This window comes from Arachis hypogaea, chromosome 6 (assembly GCF_003086295.3).
Source record: "Arachis hypogaea cultivar Tifrunner chromosome 6, arahy.Tifrunner.gnm2.J5K5, whole genome shotgun sequence".
NCBI lineage: Eukaryota > Viridiplantae > Streptophyta > Magnoliopsida > Fabales > Fabaceae > Arachis > Arachis hypogaea.
This window is the reverse complement of record NC_092041.1, coordinates 40079081-40101895: the sequence shown is the minus strand read 5'-3', so window position 1 is coordinate 40101895 and position 22815 is coordinate 40079081. Positions and strand designations below refer to the sequence as shown.

Sequence of the window (22815 nt, the reverse complement as noted above, 5' to 3'; positions counted from 1 at the left end):
AAATATTTCTTTTTCTTTTTCTTTTGTTTCTATATGACTAAATGTTTTCCATGAAAGCAAATTAATCAAACATTAAGCTTCCCATGCATGCACGTTGGTACACCAAACTTGTTTGTAATCACATGGTCAACAAGTTTTGGGAATGAACTTTCCTTATAAGGTGTGTTCAAACCACACTTGATGTGCTTTGAACACCAAAGTTATCATGTACTATAAGTTACATGTAGAGGGCTTTATGTTAGTCGTCAAAATTAATTTGAAATTCCATGGAAATTGCCTTATTGCTATTATTAGAAATTTAAGAAAGGAGTTATAGAGCATGGGTTGCCTCCCATAAAGTGCTTCTTTAACATCATTAGCTTGACGATTATCCCTTGTCAAGGTGGTTGATAGTGCTTGAAGTCCTCCCCTCTTGCAGTGAACCTATGTCCATTAGCCTTGTTGATAAGCTTCAAATGTTCTAAGGACATGATTTTATTGATGGTATATACTGGGAGAAGCTGAGATGGAATAGTGGGGAGGTGAGGTGGTATAGATGGAAAGTATGTAGAAATCACTTCATCACCTGGTAAGAAATTTTTTGTAGGAATTTTCTTATTTCTACATCCCCTTGGAACTTTTTTTTTGTTTCCATTGATGTTGTCTTGTTTTCTATGGATTCTTTCTCTAGGGGATTCTTGTTATTGATCTTGCATGACTCTGATGGTTCTGGTTCCCCTTGGATCACTTTTGAATGTGGTTCTTCTTGACTATATGGCTTCCCAACTAATGAGGCTTCCAATTGTGTTGTTTGTGCTTCCTTGTTTGGCTCCTCCATCAACTTATTGTCTTCATGATCTGCTTCTTGTGAGAGGTTGAAAACATTGAAAGTGAGCTGCTCATCATGTATTCTCAACACTAACTCTCCTCGTTCTACATCTATAAGTTCTCTAGTAGTGGCTAGGAAGGGTCTTCCCAGAATGATGGGATAAATAGGATTCTCATCCATTTCCAGAACAACAAAATCTGTGGGAAGATAGTAGCTCCCAACCTTCACCAGCACATTTTCAACCACCCCTACTGCTTGTTTTTGAGTTTTGTCAGCCAATCTGATAATTACATCAATAGGAGTTAGTTCATTGATTTGAAGCTTCTTCATGAGGGAGAGAGGCATTAGGTTGATGCTTGCTCCCAAGTCACAAAGCCCTTTGTCAATCATTGTTTCTCCTATGGCACAAGGAATGTGAAAACTCCATGGATCCTCCTTCTTTGTGGGTGGCCCTGGTTGAATGAAAGCACTACAATCTCTGTTCATCTTGATTGTTTGTTGGTGAATGAAATTGTGATTCATACTCTTTATACTTGTATGAAATTTAATTCGAGATAATAGCTCTTTACTATGTGTTGTCACAACTCCGTTCAACTAACCAGCAAGTGTACTGGGTCGTCCAAGTAATAAACCTTACGTGAGTAAGGGTCGATCCCACAGAGATTGTTGGTATGAAGCAAGCTATGGTCATCTTGTAAATCTCAGTCAGGCGGATTTAAATAAATTATGGAACTTGGAAAATCAAATAATAGTAAATAAACATAAAATAAGGATAAAGTTACTTGTGTATTTCCATGATGGAAATTTCAGATAGGTGTATGGAGATGCTGTGCTCCTCCTGAATCTCTGCTTCCTACTGCTTCATCCAATCCTTCTTACTCCTTTCCATGGCAAGCTGTATGTAGGGCATCACCGTTGTCAATGGCTACATCCCATCCTCTCATGAAAAAGGTCCAAATGCTCTGTCACAGCACGGCTAATCATCTGTCGGTTCTCAATCAGTTGGAATAGAATCCCTTGATTCTTTTGCATCTGTCACTAACGCCCAGCCTTCAGGAGTTTGAAGCTCGTCACAGTCATTCAATTCCAGAATCCTACTCGGAATACCACAAACAAGGTTTAGACTTTCTGGATTCCCAAGAATGCCGCCATCAATCTAGCTTATACCACGAAGATTCTGTTTAAGGAATCTAAGAGATACGCGCCCGGCCTAAGGTAGAACGGAAGTGGTTGTCAGTCACGCGCGTTCATAGGTGAGAATGATGATGAGTGTCATGGATCATCACATTCATCAAGTTAAAGTGCAACGAATATCTTAGAATAGGAATAATTCGAGTTGGATAGAAAATGATAGTAATTGCATTGAAACTTGAGGTACAGCAGAGCTCCACACCCTTAATCTATGGTGTGTAGAAACTCCACCGTTGAAAATACATAAGTGAAAGGTTCAGGCATGGCCGAATGGCTAGCCCACCCCCCAAAACGTGATCAATAGTCTCCTCAGATGAAGAATAAAATAAAATTGAGACCAAAGATGTCTAATACAGTAGTAAATTATCCTATTTATACTAGACTAGCTACTAGGATTTACATGAGTAAGTAATTGATGCATAAATCCACTTCCGGGGCCCACTTGGTGTGTGTTTGGGCTGAACTTGATCTATCCACGAGCTGAGGCTTCTTTTAGAGTTGAATTCCAAGTTGTAACGTGTTTTGGGCGTTCAACTCCGGGTCGTGACGTGTTTCTGGCGTTTTACTCCAGACAGCAACATAGAACTGGCGTTGAGCGCCAGTTTACATCGTCAATTCCCGAATAAAGTATAAACTATTATATATTGCTGGAAAGCTCTGGATGTATACTTTCCAACGCCGTTAAGAGCGCGCCATTTGGAGTTTTTTAGCTCCAAAAAATTCATTTCGAGTGCAGGGAGGTCAGATTCCAACAGCATCAGCAGTCCTTTGTCAGCCTCCTATCAGAGTTTTGCTCAAGTCCCTCAATTTCAGCTAAAAATTACCTGAAACCACAGAAAAACACACAAACTCATAGTAAAGTCCAGAAATGTGAATTTAACATAAAAACTAATGAAAACATCCCTAAAAGTAGCTTGAACTTACTAAAAATTACCTAAAAACAATGCCAAAAAGCGTATAAATTATCCGCTCATCACAACACCAAACTTAAATATTTGCTTGTCCCCAAGAAACTGAAAATCAAATAGGATAAAAAGAAGAGAATATACTATAAATTCCAAAATATCAATGAATATTAATTCTAATTAGATGAGCGGGACTTGTAGCTTTTTGCTTCTGAACAGTTTTGGCATCTCACTTTTTCCTTTGAAGTTCAGAATGATTGGCTTCTTTAGGAACATAGAATTTCGGATGGTGTTATTGATTTTCCTAGTTAAGTATGTTGATTCTTGAACACAGCTATTTATGAGTCTTGGCCGTGGCCCTAAGCACTTTGTTTTCCAGTATTACCACCGGATACATAAATGCCACAGACACATGACTGGGTGAACCTTTTCAGATTGTGACTCAGCTTTGCTAGAGTCCCCAGTTAGAGGTGACCAGGGCTCTTAAGCACACTCTTTTGCTTTGGATCACGACTTTAACCACTCGGTCTCAAGCTTTTCACTTGGGCCTTCATGACACAAGCACATGGTTAGGGACAGCTTGGTTTAGCCGCTTACGCCTGGATTTTATTTCCTTGGGCCCTCTTATCCATTGATGCTCAAAGCCTTGGATCCTTTTTACCCTTGCCTTTTGGTTTTAAGGGCTATTGGCTTTTTCTGCTTGCTTTTTCTTTTTCTTTCTATTTTTTTGCAAGCTTTTGTTTTTCACTGCTTTTTCTTGCTTCAAGAATCAATTTCATGATTTTTCAGATTATCAATAACATTTCTCTTTGTTCATCATTCTTTCAAGAGCCAACAGTTTTAACATTCATAAACAACAAGATTAAAAATATGCACTGTTTAAGCATTCATTCACAAAATAAAAAGTATTGTCACCACATCAATATAATTAAACTAAATTCAAGGATAAATTCGGAATTCATGTACTTATTTGTTCTTTTGAATTAAAAACATTTTTCATTTAAGAGAGGTGAAGTATTAATGGAATTATTCATAATTTTAAGACATAGTTACTAAACACTAATGATCATGAAGTAGAGACACAAAACATAGATAAACATATAATATAAAAACCGAACAGCAGAAAAGTAAGAACAAGGAATGAATCCACCTTAGTGTCATCTTCTTCTTGAAGGACCAACAATGTCCTTAAGCTCTTCTATGTCCCTTCCTTGCCTTTGTTGCTCATCTCTCATTGCTCTTTGATCTTCTCTTATTTCATGGAGAATGATGGAGTGCTCATGATGTTCCACCCTTAATTGTTCCACATTGTAGCTCAAATCTTCTAGGAAAGTGTTGAGTTGTTCCCAATAGTTGTTGGGAGGAAAGTGCATCCCTTGAGGCATCTCAGGGATTTCTTGATGATGAGCTTCCTCATGCATCTCTTGAGATCCGTGGAGGGTCTCTCTTGCTTGCTCCATCCTCTTCTTGGTGATGGGCTTATCATCTTCAATGAGGATGTCTCATTCTATGATAACTCCAGCTGAGTAACATAGATGGCAAATAAGATGAGGAAAAGCTAGCCTTGCCATGGTGGAGGACTTTTCGGCTATTTTGTAGAATTCATGGGAGATGACTTCATGAACTTTTACTTCCTCTCCAATCATGATGCTATGAATCATGATGGCCCGATCCACAGTAACTTCAGATCGGTTGCTAGTGGGGATGATGGAGCGTTGAATGAACTCTAAAAACCCTCTAGCCACAGGCTTGAGGTCCAGTCTTCTTAGTTGAACCGGCTTGCCTTTAGAGTCTCTTTTCCATTGAGCTCCTTCCACACATATGTCCATAAGGACTTGGTCCAACCTTTGATTAAAGTTGACCCTTCTAGTATAGGGGCGTTCATCTCCTTGCATCATGGGTAAGTGGAATGCCAACCTCACATTTTCCGGACTAAAATCTAAGTATTTCCCCCGAACCATTGTGAGATAATTCTTTGGACTCGGATTCACACTTTGATCATGGTTCCTAGTGATCCATGCATTGGCATAGAACTCTTGAACCATTAAGATTCTGACTTGTTGCATGGGGTTGGTTAGGACTTCCCAACTTCTTCTTCGAATTTCATGTCGGATCTCCGGATACTCATTTTTCTTGATTTTGAAAGGGACCTCAGGGATCACCTTTTTCTTTGCCACAACATCATAGAAGTAGTCTTGATGGCTTTTGGAGATGAATCTTTCCATCTCCCATGACTCGGAGGTGGAAGCTTTTGTCTTCCCTTTTCCTTTTCTAGAGGATTCTCCGGCCTTAGGTGCCATTGATGGTAATGGAAAAACAAAAAGATTATGCTTTGACCACACCAAACTTAAAATATTGCTCGCCCTCGAGCAAGAGAAGAAAGAAGAGAAGAAGAAGAAGAAAATATGGAGGAGAGAGAGGGAAGGTGTTTCAGCCAAGGTGTAGAAGAAGGGGTTTGTAGTGTGTGAAAATGAAGTAGAATGGAAGGGTATATATAGGGAGGGGAGTGGGTGTAGTTTCGGTTATTTAGGGTGGGTTTGGGTGGGAAGGATTTTTGAATTTTGAAGGTGGGTGGGGTTTATGGGGAAGAGTGGATGGATGTGAGTGGTGAAGGGGGTAATTGGGAAGAGAGATTGAAGTTGTTGGGAAGTGTGTTTATTGGAAAGAGAGAATGAATATTGAGAAGAGAGGAGAATATGTTAGGTGGGGATCCTATGGGGTCCACAGATCTTGAGATGATCCTGTGGGGTCCACAGATCTTGAGGTGTCAAGGATTTACATCCCTGCACTAATTAGGCATGTAAAATGCCTTTGCACACCATTCTGGCGTTTAAACGCCGAAGTGATGCACACTCTGGGCGTTCAACGCCCATGTGTAGCATGTTTCTGGCGTTGAACGCCAGTTCCATGCTTGTTACTGGTGTTCAGTGCCAGCTTTCCTCAAGGCATATTCCTGGCATTCAAATGCCAGGATGTTGCTTGTTTCTGGCGTTCAGCGCCAGAAACATGCTCTGTTCTGGCGTTGAACGCCAGCCAGATGCACCTTACTGGCGTTTAAACGCCAGTAAGTTCGTCCTCCAGGGTGTGATTTTTCTTCTGCTATTTTTGATTCTGTTTTTAATTTTAGTATTTTTTTTGTGACTCCACATGATCATGAACCTAATAAAAACACAAAATAACAATAAAATAAAATTAAAATTAGATATATAAAAATTAGGTTGCCTCCCAACAAGCGCTTCTTTAGTGTCATTAGCTTGACAGTGGGTTCTCATGGAGCCTCACAGATATTCAGAGCATGATGAGGGCCTCCCAACACCAAACTTAGAGTTTGAATGAGGGGGCTTCTCAACACAAAACTTAGAGTTTGGTTGTGGCCTCCCAACACCAAACTTAGAGTTTGACTATGGGGGCGCTTTTTGACTCTGTACTGAGAGAAGCTTTTCATGCTTCCTTTCCATGGTTGCAGAGGATAGTCCTTGAGCTTTAAACACAAGATAGTTCCCATTCAATTGAAGGACTAATTCTCCTCTGCTAACATCAATCACAGCATCTGCTGTGGCTAGGAAGGGTCTTCCAAGGATGATACATTCATCTTCTTCCTTCCTAGTGTCTAAGATTATGAAATCAGCAGGGATGTAAAGGCCTTTAACCTTTACTAACACGTCCTCTACTAATCCATAAGCTTGTCTTACTGACTTGTCTGCCAATTGAAGTGAGAATAAGGTAGGCTGTACCTCAATGATCCCCAGTTTCTCCATTACAGAGAGTGGCATAAGATTTATACCTCACCCCAGGTCACACAGAGCCTTGTTAAAGGTCATGGTGCCTATGGTACAGGGTATTAAGAATTTACCAGGATCTTGTCTCTTTTGAGGTAGAGTTTTCTGAATCCATGTATCTAGTTTACTAATGAGCAAGGGGAATTCACCTTCCCAAGTCTCATTACCAAACAACTTGGCATTCAGCTTCATGATAGCTCCTAGATATTGAGCAACTTGCTCTCCAGTTACATCTTCATCCTCTTCTGAGGAAGAATAGTCTTCAGAGCTCATGAATGGCAGAAGGAGATTTAGTGGAATCTCTATGGTCTCTATATGAGCCTCAGATTCCTTTAGGTCCTCAATGGAGAACTCCTTCTTGTGTGAGAGATGTCCCAGGAGGTCTTTCTCACTAGGATTTTCGTCCTTCTCCTCCCTTGTGCATTCGGCCATATTGATTACTTCAATGGCCTTGCACTCTCCTTTTGGATTCTCTTCTGTATTGCTTGGGAGAATACTAGGAGGAGTTTCAATGACTTTCTTACTCAGCCGGCCCACTTGTGCCTCCAGATTTCTAATGGAGGACCTTATTTCACTCATGAAACTTAAAGTGGCTTTTGACAGATCAGAGACTAAGTTTGCTAAATTAGAGGGGCTCTGTTCAGAATTTTCTGTCTGTTGCTGAGAAGATGATGGAAAAGGCTTGTTATTACTAAGCCTATTTCTTCCACCATTATTAAAGCCTTGTTGAGGCTTTTGTTGATCCTTCCATGAGAAATTTGGATGACTTCTCCATGATGAGTTATAGATGTTTCCATAAGGTTCACCCATGTAATTTACCTCTGCTATTGCAGGGTTCTCAGGATCATAAGCTTCTTCAGAAGCTGCCTCTTTAGTACTGTTGGATGCTGGTAGCGCGAAATTGTGATCAATACTTTTCATAACACAAATAATCCCCTGTGATGAATCCAAAAACTTGGTGTTCAATACCATGGCATAAACACAACTTCGCACAACTAACCAGCAAGTGTACTGGGTCGTCCAAGTAATAAACCTTACGCGAGTAAGGGTCGATCCCACAGAGATTGTTGGTATAAAGCAAGCTATGGTCACCTTGTAAATCTTAGTCAGGCAAACTCAAATGGGTATGGTGATAAACGAATAAAACATAAAGTTAAAGATAGAGATACTTATGTAATTCATTGGTAGGAATTTCAGATAAGCGTATGAAGATGCTTGTCCCTTCCGTCTCTCTGCTTTCCTACTGTCTTCATCCAATCCTTCCTACTCCTTTCCATGGCAAGCTTAAGCAAGGGTTTCACCGTTGTCAGTGGCTACCTCCCATCCTCTCAGTGGAAATGTTCAACGCACCCTGTCACGGCACGGCTATCCATCTGTCGGTTCTCGATCAGGCCGGGATAGAATCCAGTGATTCTTTTGCGTCTGTCACTAACGCCCCGCCCTCAGGAGTTTGAAGCACGTCACAGTCATTCAGTCATTGAATCCTACTCAGAATACCACAGACAAGGTTAGACCTTCCGGATTCTCTTGAATGCCGCCATCAGTTCTAGCCTATACCACGAAGACTCTGATCTCACGGAATGGCTGGCTCGGTTGTCAGGCGAGCGCTCGGTTGTCAGGCGATCAACCATGCATCATGTATCAGGAATCCAAGAGATATTCACCAATCTAATGTAGAACGGAGGTGGTTGTCAGTCACACGTTCATAGGTGAGAATGATGATGAGTGTCACGGATCATCACATTCATCAAGTTGAAGAACAAGTGATATCTTAGAACAAGAACAAGCGGAATTGAATAGAAGAACAATAGTAATTGCATTAATACTCGAGGTACAGCAGAGCTTCACACCTTAATCTATGGTGTGTAGAAACTCCACCGTTGAAAATACATAAGAACAAGGTCTAGGCATGGCCGAATGGCCAGCCTCCCAATGATCTAAGAACTAGATGTCCAAAGATGATCAAAGGATCTAAAATAATCCAAAGATCCAAAGATGAAAATACAATAGTAAAAGGTGCTATATATAGAGAACTAGTAGCCTAGGGTGTACAGAGATGAGTAAATGACATAAAAATCCACTTCCGGGCCTACTTGGTATGTGCTTGGGCTGAGCATTGAAGCATTTTCGTGTAGAGACTCTTCTTGGAGTTAAACGCCAGCTTTGGTGCCAGTTTGGGCGTTTAACTCCCATTTTGGTGCCAGTTCCGGCGTTTAACGCTGGAAATTCTGAGGGTGACTTTGAACGCCAGTTTGGGCCATCAAATCTTGGGCAAAGTATGGACTATCATATATTGCTGGAAAGCCCAGGATGTCTACTTTCCAACGCCGTTGTGAGCGCGCCAATTGGGTATCTGTAGCTCCAGAAAATCCGCTTCGAGTGCAGGGAGGTCAGAATCCAACAGCATCTGCAGTCCTTTTTAGTCTCTGAATCAGATTTTTGCTCAGGTCCCTCAATTTCAGCCAGAAAATACCTGAAATCACAGAAAAACACACAAACTCATAGTAAAGTCCAGAAAAGTGAATTTTAACTAAAAACTAATAAAAATATACTAAAAACTAACTAGATCATACTAAAAACATACTAAAAACAATGCCAAAAAGCGTACAAATTATCCGCTCATCACAACACCAAACTTAAATTGTTGCTTGTCCTCAAGCAACTGAAAATCAAACAAGATAAAAAGAAGAGAATATGCAATGAATTCCAAAAACATCTATGAAGATCAGTATTAATTAGATGAGCGGGGCTTTTAGCTTTTTTGCTTCTGAACAGTTTTGGCATCTCACTCTATCCTTTGAAATTCAGAATGATTGGCTTCTTTAGGAACTCAGAATCCAGATAGTGTCATTGATTCTCCTAGTTAAGTATGATGATTCTTGAACATAGCTACTTATTGAGTCTTGGCCGTGGCCCAAAGCACTCTGTCTTCCAGTATTACCACCGGATACATACATGCCACAGACACATAATTGGGTGAACCTTTTCGGATTGTGACTCAGCTTTGCTAGAGTCCCCAATTAGAGGTGTCCAGGGTTCTTAAGCACACTCTTTTTGCCTTGGATCACAACTTTATTTCTTTCTTTTTTTTTTTGAAATTTTTTTTTGTATTCACTGCTTTTTCTTGCTTCAAGAATCATTTTTATGATTTTTCAGATCCTCAGTAACATGTCTCCTTTTTCATCATTCTTTCAAGAGCCAATATTCATGAACCACAAATTCAAAAGACATATGCACTGTTTAAGCATACATTTAGAAAACAAAAGTGTTGCCACCACATCAAAATAATTAAACTGTTATAAAATTCAAAATTCATGCAATTCTTTTCTTTTTCAATTAAGAACATTTTTTTATTCAAGAAAGGTGATGGATTCATAGGACATTCATAACTTTAAGGCATAGACACTAAGACACTAATGATCACAAGACACAAACATAGACAAACATAAGCACTAAAATTCGAAAAACAGGAAAATAAAGAACAAGGAAATTAAAGAACGGGTCCACCTTAGTGATGGCAGATCTTTCTTCCTCTTGAAGATCCTATAGAGTGCTTGAGCTCCTCAATGTCTCTTCCTTGTCTTTGTTGCTCCTCTCTCATGATTCTTTGATCTTCTCTAATTTCATGGAGGATGATGGAGTGTTCTTGATGCTCCACCCTTAGTTATCCCATGTTGGAACTCAATTCTCCTAGGGAGGTATTTAGTTGCTCCCAATAGTTTTGTGGAGGAAAGTGCATCCCTTGAGGCATCTCTGGGATCTCATGATGAGTGGGGTCTCTTGTGTGCTCCATCATCTTCTTAGTGATGGGCTTGTCCTCATCAATGGGGATGTCTCCCTCTATGTCAACTCCAACCGAATAACAGAGGTGACAAATGAGATGAGGGAAGGCTAACCTTGCCAAGGTAGAAGACTTGTCTGCCACCTTATAAAGTTCTTGAGATATAACCTCATGAACTTCTATTTCTTCTCGAATCATGATGCTATGAATCATGATAGCCCGGTCTATGGTAACTTCGGACCGGTTGCTAGTGGGAATGATTGAGCGTTGGATAAACTCCAACCATCCTCTAGCCACGGGTTTGAGGTCATGCCTTCTCAGTTGAACCGGCTTCCCTCTTGAATCTCTCTTCCATTGGGCGCCCTCTTCACATATGACTGTGAGGACTTGGTCCAACCTTTGATCAAAGTTGACCCTTCTAGTGTAAGGATGTTCATCTCCTTGCATCATGGGCAAGTTGAATGCCAACCTTACATTTTCCGGACTAAAATCCAAGTATTTCCCCCGAACCATAGTAAGATAATTCTTTGGATCCGGGTTCACACTTTGATCATGGTTCTTGGTGATCCATGCATTGGCATAGAACTCTTGAACCATTAAGATTCCGACTTGTTGAATGGGGTTGGTAAGAACTTTCCAACCTCTTCTTCGGATCTCATGTCGGATCTCCGGATATTCACTCTTTTTGAGTGAGAAAGGGACCTCGGGGATCACCTTCTTCAAGGCCACAACTTCATAGAAGTGGTCTTGATGCACCCTTGAGATGAATCTCTCCATCTCCCATGACTCGGAGGTGGAAGCTTTTGCCTTCCCTTTCCTCTTTCTAGAGGTTTCTCCGGCCTTGGATGCCATAAATGGTTATGGAAAAACAAAAAGCAATGCTTTTACCACACCAAACTTAAAAGGTTTGCTCGTCTTCGAGCAAAAGAAGAAAGAAGAGAGTAGAAGAAGAAGAAATGAGGAAGAAGGGAATGGCTTTGTGTTCGGCCAAAAAGGGGGAGAAGTAGTGTTTAGGTTGTGTGAAAATGAAGGAGTGAAGAAGGGTTTATATAGGAGTGGGGGGCTCATGGTTCGGTCATGTATGGGTGGGTTTGGGAGGGAAAGTGGTTTGAATTTGAATGGTGAGGTAGGTGAGGTTTTATGAAGGATGGATGTGAGTGGTGAAGAGAAAGATGGGATTTGATAGGTGAGGGGTTTATGGGGAAGAGGGGTTGAGGTGATTGGTGAATGGGTGAAGAAGAGAGAGAGTGGTGGGGTAGGTGGGGATCCTGTGGGGTCCACAGATCCTGAGGTGTCAAGGAAAAGTCATCCCTGCACCAAATGGCATGCAAAAATGCGTTTCTGGCCATTTCTGGCATTAAACGCCGGGCTGGTGCCCATTTCTGGCGTTTAACGCCAGCTTCTTGCCCTTTTCTGGCGTTTAACGCCAGTCTGGTCCCCCTTTCTGGCGTTAAACGCCCAGAATGGTGCCAGACTGGGCGTTAAACGCCCAACTGCTAGCCTCACTGGCGTTTAAACGCCAGCAGGTTCTTCCTCCAGGGTGTGCTGTTTTTCTTTCTGTTTTTCATTCTGTTTTTGCTTTTTTCATTGATTTTGTGACTTCTCATGATCATCAACCTACAGAAAACATAAAATAACAAGAGAATAGATAAAATATAACATTGGGTTGCCTCCCAACAAGCGCTTCTTTAATGTCAGTAGCTTGACAGAGGACTCTCATGGAGCCTCAGAGATGCTCAGAGCAATGTTGGAACCTCCCAACACCAAACTTAGAGTTTGAATGTGGGGGTTCAACACCAAACTTAGAAGTTGGTTGTGGCCTCCCAACACCAAACTTAGAGTTTGACTGTGGGGGCTCTGTTTCGCTCTGTTTTGAGAGAAGCTCTTCATGCTTCCTCTCCATGGTGACAGAGGGATATCCTTGAGCCTTAAACACCAAGGATTCTTCATTCACTTGAATGATCAATTCTCCTCTATCAACATCAATCACAGCCTTTGTTGTGGCTAGAAAGGGTCTGCCAAGGATGATGGATTCATCCATGCACTTCCCAGTCTCTAGGACTATGAAATCAGTAGTGATGTAATGGTCTTCAACTTTTACCAGAACATCCTCTACAAGTCTATAAGCTTGTTTTCTTGAGTTGTCTGCCATCTCTAGTGAGATTTTTGCAGCTTGCACCTCAAAGATCCCTAACTTCTCCATTACAGAGAGAGGCATGAGGTTTACACTTGACCCTAAGTCACACAAGGCCTTCTTGAAGGTCATGGTGCCTATGGTACAAGGTATTGAAAACTTCCCAGGATCCTGTCTCTTTTGAGGCAGTTTCTGCCTAGACAAGTCATCCAGTTCTTTGGTGAGCAAAGGGGGTTCATCCTCCCAAGTCTCATTCCCAAATAACTTGTCATTTAGCTTCATGATTGCTCCAAGGTATTTAGCAACTTGCTCTTTAGTGACATACTCATCCTCTTCAGAGGAAGAATACTCATCAGAGCTCATGAATGGCAGAAGTAAGTCCAATGGAACCTCTATGGTCTCATTTTGAGCCTCAGATTCCCATGGTTCCTCATTGGGGAACTCATTGGAGGCCAGTGGACGTCCATTGAGGTCTTCCTCAGTGGCGTTCACTGCTTCTTCCTCCTCTCCAAATTCGGCCATGTTGATGGCCTTGCACTCTCCTTTTGGATTTTCTTCTGTATTGCCTGGGAGAGTACTAGGAGGGAGTTCAGTAATTTTCTTGCTCAGCTGACCCACTTGTGCCTTCAAATTTCTAATGGAAGACCTTGTTTCAGTCATGAAACTTTGAGTGGTTTTGATCAAATCAGAGACCATGGTTGCTAAGTCAGAGTTATTCTGCTTAGAACTCTCTGTCTGTTGCTGAGAAGATGATGGAAAAGGCTTGCTATTGCCAAACCTGTTTCTTCCACCATTATTATTGTTGAAACCTTGTTGAGGTCTCTGTTGATCCTTCCATGAGAAATTTGGATGATTTCTCCATGAAGGATTATAGGTGTTTCCATAGGGTTCTCCCATGTAATTCACCTCTTCCATTGAAGGGTTCTCAGGATCATAAGCTTCTTCCTCAGATGAATCTTCTTTAGTACTGCTTGGTGCATTTTGCATTCCAGACAGACTTTGAGAAATCATATTGACTTGTTGAGTCAATATCTTATTCTGGGCCAATATGGCATTTAGAGTGTCAATCTCAAGAACTCCTTTCTTCTGACTAGTCCCATTGTTCACAGGATTCCTTTCAGAAGTGTACATGAATTGGTTATTTGCAACCATTTCAATCAGCTCTTGAGCTTCGGTAGGCATCTTCTTCAGATGAAGAGATCCTCCAGCAGAGCTATCCAAAGACATCTTGGACAGTTCAGAGAGACCATCATAGAAAATACCTATGATGCTCCATTCAGAAAGCATGTCAGAGGGACACTTTCTGATTAATTGTTTGTATCTTTCCCAAGCTTTATAGAGGGATTCTCCTTCCTTCTGTCTGAAGGTTTGGACTTCCACTATAAGCTTACTCAATTTTTGAGGTGGAAAGAACTTTGCCAAGAAGGCATTGACTAGCTTTTCCCAAGAGTTCAGGCTTTCTTTAGGTTGTGAGTCCAACCATGTCCTAGCTCTGTCTCTTACAGCAAAAGGGAATAGCATAAGTCTGTAGACCTCAAGGTCAACCCCATTAGTCTTGACAGTGTCACAGATTTGCAAGAATTCAGCTAAGAACTAATGAGGATCTTCCAATGGAAGTCCATGGAACTTGCAATTCTGTTGCATTAGAGAAACTAATTGAGGCTTAAGCTCAAAGTTGTTTGCTCCAATGGCAGGGATAGAGATGCTTCTCCCATAGAAGTTGGGAGTAGGTGCAGTAAAGTCACCCAGCACCTTCCTTGCATTATTGGCATTGTTGTTGTTTTCGGCTGCCGTGTGTTCTTCTTCTTTGAAGATTTCTGTTAGGTCCTCTACAGAGAATTGTGCCTTAGCTTCTCTTAGCTTTCGCTTCAAGGTCCTTTCAGGTTCAGGATCAGCCTCAACAAGAATGCTTTTGTCCTTGCTCCTGCTCATAAGAAAGAGAAGAGAACAAGAAAATGTGGAATCCTCTATGTCACAGTATAGAGATTCCTTAAGGTGTCAGAGGAAAAGAAAAATAGAAGGCAGAAGTAGAAAATTTGAACTTATCAAAGAAGATGGAGTTCAAATTTTGCATTAAGGAATAGTGTTAGTCCATAAATAGAAGGATGTGAGAAGAAAGGAAGTAATTTTCGAAAATTGAGTAGAAGATTTTGAAAACATTTTGAAATTCACTAATTGATTTTCGAAAATAAAAGTGGAAAAAAAATCAAGTGGTTTTTGAAAAAGAATTTGAAATTAGAAATCAAAAAGATTTGATTGAAAGTTATTTTGAAAAAGATGTGGTTAAGAAGATATGATTGGGTTTTTTTTTTTAAAAAGATGTGATTGAGAAGATATGATTTGAAAAACATTTTAAAAAGAATTGATTTTAAAAATTAATGACTTGGCTATCAAGAAAAGATATGATTCAAACATTAAACCTTTCTCAACAGAAAAGGCAACATACTTGAAATGTTGACTCAAATCATTAATTGATAGCAAGTATTTTTGAAAATAGAAAGAAATTGATTTTGAAAAAGATTTGATTGAAAAGATTGATTTGAAAAAGATTTGATTTTGAAAAACTTTGAAAACTTGAAAAAAAATTTGCATTGAAAACAAAATCTTCCCCCTTGTGCCATCCTGGCGTTAAACGCCCAGAATGGTGCACATTCTGGCGTTTAACGCCCAAAATGCTACCCTTTTGGTCGTTAAACGCCCAACCAGGTACCCTGGTTGGCGTTTAAATGCCAGTCTGTCTTCCTTACTGGGCGTTTTGAACGCCCAGCTTTTTCTGTGCAATTCCTCTGCAGTATGTTCTGAATCTTCAATTCTCTGTATTATTGACTTGAAAAGACACAAATTAAAAATATTTTTGGATTTTTAATAACAAGGAATAATCAAAATGCAACTAAAATCAAATAACAATGCATGCAAGACACCAAACTTAGCAGTTTGTATACTAACAACATGAGAATGCATATGAAAAACACAAAACACTCAAGTCAATAGAATTCAAAGATTAGAGCAATGAAATCATCAAGAACAACTTGAAGATCAATGAAGACACATGCATGAATGCAATAAGAACAGAACCATGCAATTGACACCAAACTTAAGATGAGAATAGAGTCTCAAACAAGAAATTTTTGGATTTTATGATTTTCTAAATTTTTTTGTGCTTTTTCGAAAATTAAGTGGAAAAAGAAAATGAAGGTATCAAAATTCTTAATGAGAATTCCAGGAATCATGCAATGTTTAGTCTAAGACTCCGGTCCAGGAATTAGACATGGCTTCACAGCCAGCCAAGCTTTCAAAGAAAGCTTCGGTCCAAAACACTAGACATGGCCAAAGGCTAGCCAAGCCTTAGCAGATCACTGCTCCAATAGCAAGATTGATAGAAATCAACAAGCTCTTATGATGATAAGTTGAAACCTCGGTCCAATGAAATTAGACATGGCTTCACAGCCAGCCAGACTTCAACAGATCATCTTGAAACACTAGAATTCATCTTCAAGAATTCTGAAGAAAAAATACCTAATCTAAGCAACAAGATGAACCGTCAGTTGTCCATACTCGAACAATCCCCGGCAACGGCGCCAAAAACTTGGTAGCGCGAAATTGTGATCAATACTTTTCATAACACAAATAATCCCCTGTGATGAATCCAAAAACTTGGTGTTCAATACCATGGCATAAACACAACTTCGCACAACTAACCAGCAAGTGTACTGGGTCGTCCAAGTAATAAACCTTACGCGAGTAAGGGTCGATCCCACAGAGATTGTTGGTATAAAGCAAGCTATGGTCACCTTGTAAATCTTAGTCAGGCAAACTCAAATGGGTATGGTGATAAACGAATAAAACATAAAGTTAAAGATAGAGATACTTATGTAATTCATTGGTAGGAATTTCAGATAAGCGTATGAAGATGCTTGTCCCTTCCGTCTCTCTGCTTTCCTACTGTCTTCATCCAATCCTTCCTACTCCTTTCCATGGCAAGCTTAAGCAAGGGTTTCACCGTTGTCAGTGGCTACCTCCCATCCTCTCAGTGGAAATGTTCAACGCACACTGTCACGGCACGGCTATCCATCTGTCGGTTCTCGATCAGGCCGGAATAGAATCCAGTGATTCTTTTGCATCTGTCACTAACGCCCCGCCCTCAGGAGTTTGAAGCACGTCACAGTCATTCAGTCATTGAATCCTACTCAGAATACCACAGACTAGGTTAGACCTTCCGGATTCTCTTGAATGCCGCCATCAGTTCTAGCCTATACCACGAAGACTCTGATCTCACGGAATGGCTGGCTCGGTTGTCAGGCGAGCGCTCGGTTGTCAGGCGATCAACCATGCATCGTGTATCAGGAATCCAAGAGATATTCACCCAATCTAATGTAGAACGGAGGTGGTTGTCAGTCACACGTTCATAGGTGAGAATGATGATGAGTGTCACGGATCATCACATTCATCAAGTTGAAGAACAAGTGATATCTTAGAACAAGAACAAGCGGAATTGAATAGAAGAACAATAGTAATTGCATTAATACTCGAGGTACAGCAGAGCTCCACACCTTAATCTATGGTGTGTAGAAACTCCACCGTTGAAAATACATAAGAACAAGGTCTAGGCATGGCCGAATGGCCAGCCTCCCAATGATCTAAGAACTAGATGTCTAAAAATGATCAAAGGATCTAAAATAATCCAAAGATCCAAAGATGAAAATACAATAGTAAAAGGTCCTATATATAGAGAACTAGTAGCCTAGGGTGTATAGAGATGAGTAAATGACATAAAAATCCACTTCCGGACCCACTTGGTATGTGCTTGGGCTGAGCATTGAAGCATTTTCGTGTAGAGACTCTTCTTGGAGTTAAACGCCAGCTTTGGTGCCAGTTTGGGCGTTTAACTCCCATTTTGGTGCCAGTTCCGGCGTTTAACGCTGGAAATTCTGAAGGTGACTTTGAACACCGGTTTGGGCCATCAAATCTTGGGCAAAGTATGGACTATCATATATTGCTGGAAAGCCCAGGATGTCTACTTTCCAACGCCGTTGAGAGCGCGCCAATTGGGCTTCTGTAGCTCCAGAAAATCCGCTTCGAGTGCAGGGAGGTCAGAATCCAACAGCATCTGCAGTCCTTTTTAGTCTCTGAATCAGATTTTTGCTCAGGTCCCTCAATTTCAGCCAGAAAATACCTGAAATCACAGAAAAACACACAAACTCATAGTAAAGTCCAGAAAAGTGAATTTTAACTAAAAACTAATAAAAATATACTAAAAACTAACTAGATCATACTAAAAACATACTAAAAACAATGCCAAAAAGCGTACAAATTATCCGCTCATCAGATGCATTTTGCCATCCATTCAGACTTTGAGAGATCATGTTGACTTGCTGAGTCAACACTTTATTCTGAGCCAATATGGCATTCAGAGCAGCAATTTCAAGAACTCCCTTCCTCTGAGGCGTCCCATTATTCACGGAATTCCTCTCAGAAGTGTACATGAATTGGTTATTTGCAACCATGTCAATAAGTTCTTGAGCTTCTGCAGGCGTTTTCTTTAGGTGAATGGATCCACCTGCAGAATGGTCCAATGACATTTTGGAAATCTCAGATAGACCATAATAGAATATATCTAATATGGTCCATTCTGAAAACATGTCAGAAGGACACTTTTTGGTCATCTGCTTGTATCTTTCCCAAGCTTCATAGAGGGATTCACCATCTTTTTGCTTGAAGGTCTGAAATCCACTCTAAGCTTGCTCAGCTTTTGAGGAGGAAAGAATTTATCCAAGAAGGCCGTGACCAGCTTATCCCAGGAGTCCAGGCTATCTTTAGGTTGTGAGTCCAACCATGCTCTAGCTCTATCTATTATAGCAAAAGGGAAAAGCATGAGCCTGTAGACTTCAGGATCTACTCTATTTGTCTTAACAGTCTCACAAATCTGCAAGAACTCAGTTAAAAACTGATAAGGATCTTCAGATGGAAGTCCATGAAACTTTCAGTTCTGTTGCATCAAAGCAACTAATTGAGGTTTCAACTCAAAATTGTTTGCTCCAATGGTAGGAATTGAGATGCTTCTTCCATCAAACTTGGACGTTGGTTTAGTGAAATCATCAAGCATCCTCCTTGCATTATTGTTGTTGGGTTCGGCTGCCATCTCCTTCTCTTGTTCGAAAATCTTAGAAAGGTTGTCTCTGGATTGTTGTAATTTGGCTTCTCTTAGTTTTCTCTTCAGAGTCCTTTCAGGTTCAGGATCATCTTCAACAAGAGTACCTTTTTCCTTATTCCTACTCATATAGGGAAGAAGAGAATAAGAAAAAAAAAGAGGATTCCTCTATGTCACAGTAAAGAGGATCCTTTGTTGTTAGTAAAAGAGGGAAGGGAAGAAGAGTGAAGAAGAATGGTTAAGGGTAGAGGTAGTGATTTGAGATGAAGAGAGGTGAAGAGAAGTGTTAGTAAATAAATAAATAAATAAATAAAAGAAGGAGAGATAGAGAATTTCGAAAATAATTTTGAAAAAATGGTTAGTGATTTTCGAAAATTAAAGATGAGATATAATTAAAATTAAAATTTAAAACAATTAGTTAATTTAAAAAGAATTTTGAAAAAGGGATGAGATATTTTCAAAAATTAGAGAGGGAAAAGTAGTTAGGTGGTTTTGAAAAAGATAAGAAACAAACAAAAAGTCAGATAGTTAGTTGAAAAAGATATTAAAATCAAATTTGAAAAGATAAGAAGTTAAGAAGTTAGATAAGATATTTTGAAATCAAATTTTTGAAAAAGATAAATTTTGAAAAAGATATAAAAAGATAAGATAAGAGGATATGATAAAAAGATAGGATTGAAAAAGATTTAATTTTTTAAATTAAAATTAATTACTTAACTAACAAGAAACTAAAAGATATGATTCTAGAATTTAAATATTGAACATTTCTTAACAAGAAAGTAACAAACTTCAAATTTTTGAATCAATCATATTACTTGTTAGTGTAATTTCGAAAAATTGACATAAAGATAAGAAAAAGATTTTGAAAATATTTTGAAAAAGATTTTTGGAATTTTTTGAAAATAAAAAAAATGAAAAAGATATGATTTTTGAAAAAGATTTTAGAAAGATAAGATTTTTAAAATTGAAAATTTGAGTTGACTTGTTAGAAACAAAAAATTTTTGACCAAGTCAACCCAAAATTTCGAAAATTAGGAGAGAAAAAAAGGAAAAGATATTTTTTTGATTTTTGAATTTTTGATGATGAGAGAGAAAAACATAAAAATGACCCAAAACATGAAAATTCTGGATCAAAACACATGGTGCATGCAAGAACACTATGAATGTCAAGATGAACACCAAGAACACTATGAAGATCATGATGAACATCAAGAACATAATTTTGAAAGATTTTTTATGCAAAGAAAACATGCAAGACACCAAACTTAGAAATCTTTAATGCATGGACTCTAACAAATAAAAAAATGCATATGAAAAACAACAAACAACACAAAACAAGAAAACATCAAGATCAAACAAGAAGACTTGTCAAGAACAACTTGAAGATCATGAAGAACACCATGAATGCATGAATTTTCGAAAAATGCAAAAAAATTTTTTAAAGCATGCAAATGACACCAAACTTAAATGTTGACTCAAGACTTGAATAAGAAACACAAAATATTTTTTATTTTTATGATTTTATGATTTTTTTGTATTTTTATTATTTTTTTTCGAAAATTATATAAAAAAACAAAATAATAGAAAAATATTTTTGAAAGATTTTTGAAAACTTTTTGAAAAGAAAATTACCTAATCTGAGCAACAAGATGAACCGTCAGTTGTCCATACTCGAACAATCCCCGGCAACGGCGCCAAAAACTTGGTGTTGTTGCCGGATCAGAAAAACTTGGCGCTGTAGTTGCACGTAATTGTAATTCAAACAATCCCCGGCAACGGCGCCAAAAACTTGGGGGACGAAATTGTGATTCGTACTCTTTGTACTTGTATGAAATTTAATTCGAGATAATAGCTCTTTACTATGTGTTGTCACAACTCCGTTCAACTAACCAGCAAATGTACTGGGTCGTCCAAGTAATAAACCTTACGTGAGTAAGGGTCGATCCCACAGAGATTGTTGGTATGAAGCAAGCTATGGTCATCTTGTAAATCTCAGTCAGGCAGATTTAAATAAATTATGGAATTTGGAAAATCAAATAATAGTAAATAAACATAAAATAAGGATAAAGTTACTTGTGTATTTCCATGATGGGAATTTCAGATAGGTGTATGGAGATGCTGTGCTCCTCCTGAATCTCTGCCTTCCTACTGCTTCATCCAATCCTTCTTACTCCTTTCCATGGCAAGCTGTATGTAGGGCATCACCGTTGTCAATGGCTACATCCCATCCTCTCATTGAAAAAGGTCCAAATGCTCTGTCACAGCACGGCTAATCATCTGTCGGTTCTCAATCAGGTTGGAATAGAATTCCTTGATTCTTTTGCGTCTGTCACTAACGCCCAGCCTTCAGGAGTTTGAAGCTCGTCACAGTCATTCAATTCCAGAATCCTACTCGGAATACCACAGACAAGGTTTAGACTTTCTGGATTCCCATGAATGCCGCCATCAATCTAGCTTATACCACGAAGATTCTGTTTAAGGAATCTAAGAGATACGCGCCCGGCCTAAGGTAGAACGGAAGTGGTTGTCAATCACGCGCGTTCATAGGTGAGAATGATGATGAGTGTCACGGATCATCCCATTCATCAAGTTGAAGTGCAACGAATATCTTAGAATAGGAATAATTCGAATTGGATAGAAAATGATAGTAATTGCATTGAAACTTGAGGTACAACAGAGCTCCACACCCTTAATCTATGGTGTGTAGAAACTCCACCGTTGAAAATACATAAGTGAAAGGTTCAGGCATGGCCGAATGGCCAGCCCCCCCCCCCCCCCAAAAACGTGATCAATAGTCTCCTCAGATGAAGAATAAAATAAAACTGAGACCAAAGATGTCTAATACAATAGTAAATTATCCTATTTATACTAGACTAGCTACTAGGGTTTACATGAGTAAGTAATTGATGCATAAATCCACTTCCGGGGCCCACTTGGTGTGTGTTTGGGCTGAGCTTGATCTATCAACGAGCTGAGGCTTCTTTTGGAGTTGAATGCCAAGTTGTAACGTGTTTTGGGCGTTCAACTCCGGGTCGTGATGTGTTTCTGGCGTTTTACTCCAGACAGCAACATGGAACTGGAGTTGAGCGCCAGTTTACGTCGTCAATTCCCAAATAAAGTATGAACTATTATATATTGCTGGAAAGCTCTGGATGTCTACTTTCCAACGCTGTTAAGAGCGCGCCAGTTGGAGTTTTGTAGCTCCAGAAAATCCATTTCGAGTGCAGAGAGGTCAGATTCCAACAGCATCAGCAGTCCTTTGTCAGCCTCCTATCAGAGTTTTGCTCAAGTCCCTCAATTTCAGCCAGAAATTACCTGAAATCACAGAAAAACACACAAACTCATAGTAAAGTCCAGAAATGTGAATTTAACATAAAAACTAATGAAAACATCCCTAAAAGTAGCTTGAACTTACTAAAAACTACCTAAAAATAATGCCAAAAAGCGTATAAATTATCCGCTCATCATTTGTCCACCCTTCAATGGACTTTTTGTGGCTAGTAGTTCCTTTATATACTTGATGTAGAAAGGCATCTATTGGAGGGCTTTAATGAATTGTATATTTACATCTAGAGATGCAAACATATCAAGAAACCTTGAGTACATTCTCCCTGCTACACCACCTTTAAGCCTGTGGGGAAAAGGTGCATATGGCTTCAATACCTCCTTCTTCTTTAGCTCTTCCTTGGATGTAAGCTGAGTTGCACAGCTTCCTTCCTCCTGGCTTTCCTTTTGGTTATTTTGGAGGTGTTCTACTCCATTCATACTCTCCTCATCACTTGTGGTTATCATTTTGCATTCTTCCCATCTCTCTTTCTTTGTTTCTCCTCTTGCATTCTTCTCTGTATCACTGGGGAATCCATCAGTGGGTTTGGGAATTTGTTGAGATAGGTATCTGGTGCACGAAATTGTGATCATCAATGGCACCATCAACATGGTACGCTCAATTGCAATCTCAACTCTTTATCACAACTTCACACAACTAACCAGCAAGTGCACTGGGTCGTCCAAGTAAAAAACCTTACGCGAGTAAGGGTCAATCCCACGGAGATTGTTGGTATGAAGCAAG

At 39.6% G+C, this 22815-nt stretch overlaps 1 non-coding gene across 1 annotated transcript; it reads left to right on the top strand.

Annotated features, from left to right (window-relative positions):
• Positions 1-18235: 18235 nt before the first annotated feature.
• Positions 18236-18338, top strand: LOC112700309 (small nucleolar RNA R71). The gene has a single exon (XR_003153219.1). It is a non-coding gene; the product is annotated as a small nucleolar RNA R71 (small nucleolar RNA).
• Positions 18339-22815: the final 4477 nt, after the last annotated feature.